Raw genomic sequence first — 1850 nt, 5'->3', positions numbered from 1 at the left:
AGCAAATCCATGGTCAGGTTGGAAATCTTGCTACTGATTGTGTAGCAGAGCTGATCAGTAAGGGTGGTGGGGTAGAGTCCCCCTGAGATGATCACAGTTCTGCTTTTGCCTGGTTTTGGGACAAATGGAGCCAGGCCAGCCTGGATTTCCTCCTGCACTGGGGTTCAGGACTGTGTCAGCTTTGGTTTGTTCAGTCCTCTTGAAGAGGTGAGTCTGATTAAACACACACTGAGCAACGCTGATGGAGCTGTCCTCACTGGGAAGAGCCTGGTATCCCAGCCAGCTGGCACAGAGCTGGGGAGCTCAGCAGGGCGTGGGGATCAGGGCAGCCCTTCACCCAGCCAGGGTCACTTGAGGGGACTCTTGGATGTTGCAGGGTGGGAAGATGTGTGGTGCTGCAGGTGGTAACTCTGTACAAGGTCGGTGTTTGTGGAGCTGGCTTCTCCCAAGAGCATGTGGCCCTCCATCTCCTTCCCCTCTCTCCCTGGCAGCACGTGCCCAGTGTGGCTGGGGCAGAGGCACGGTGGTGGCCCAGCACTCTGCTGCTGCTGGTCCCATACCCCAGCTGTGGGGACACTCTGCTGTGCTCTGCAGGGCTCTTTGTGCATGTTTGAACCCCCAAATATCAATTTGCTCTTGCTGCTGCAGCTGCCTGTTCCCAGTAACGTTTTTTGAGGTTCCTTGCTTCCACAGGCAGCAGCCTCCAGCAGACAGCAGAGGATGTGCTGAAGCCCATCCCTGCTGCTGTTGCTCAGGGCCTGCCAGCTACACCCAAGCTCCATAAACTCTCCTCCTGCCCTGAGAGGTGCTGGGCTCCTGTTCAGGCCATGGTGAATTACCTGGTGAGGTGACCATGGTGGGGTTGCAAGAGTCCTGTGGCTCCAGGCAGACACACTGACTGTGTTACACTCCTCCCTGAGCTTTGAATGTTTGGTCCAACTTGGCAGATTCAACCCAAAGAAATGTTCTGGGGACATGCAGGGAGTTGTGGCAGATCATGGGTCACTTCCTGAGTGGAGGGGTGCACTGGGGGTCTGTCTCTGAGCCTGCCTGTGATGCAGAAGCTGCTCCAACCCTCCAGCAGCCTGCTGGTGAGCACCTGGGCTGCAGCAGACCCAGCTCCTGCCTCGGCTACTGGTGGGAGGAAAGCCACAGGCCTGGGGAGGCTGCGGAAGCACCTTGGGCTGCCTGGGAGCGATAGTCTGCGAGGGGCAGGAGATAAGCTTTGGGCTGGAAGGGTGGGAACTTTTTCTCCTGAAACTGAACTGTGTGAAGACAAGGTGAAGTTTTGTGGTGCGTGGGCACCGCAGTCACTTCTGGGCAGAAGACTCCACCCGAGCAGGGGCTGGTTGCCCAGGTGGCATCTCATGTGTTCTGGAGAACTGCCGAGCGTGGGTGTTGCAAGGAACTACCGAGTCGCAGGGGGGTGTGTGGGCAGCAGGAGCTGTACTTGAACATGAAAAGATGGAGGGTGGAATGTGGCCCTGGCTGGCTGCTGGCATGTGCCACAGCCCTTGTCACTGCAGATGCCAGGAGTGCTCTGCTGAGGTCTCTGCCATGCTCGGCTCGGGGACCCAACCTTGGCAGAGCCGAGGGTGCCACGAAGTTCCATCAAAGGGCAAAAAAGGAGTGGAATTGGATTGTACCTCTTCTGCATACTTGGAAAGACACCTAGCTCTGAACCTGGGCAGCCTCTTGAGCTTGTCTTCCTGTGCTGTCCCTGCAGCATTTCAGCCCCTCCAGGGCCTCCTGCTGTGCTTCGCTGCCTTCCCTGTCCGAGGGAAGCAGCTCCAGCCCTCCCCATCATCTCCCCGGCGTGTGGCACAGCCAGCTGGGTGTCACTTTAAGAC

Source organism: Merops nubicus, unplaced genomic scaffold (assembly GCF_000691845.1).
Source record: "Merops nubicus isolate BGI_N331 unplaced genomic scaffold, ASM69184v1 scaffold1260, whole genome shotgun sequence".
Lineage (NCBI taxonomy): Eukaryota > Metazoa > Chordata > Aves > Coraciiformes > Meropidae > Merops > Merops nubicus.
Note: the sequence above shows the minus strand (reverse complement) of the source record.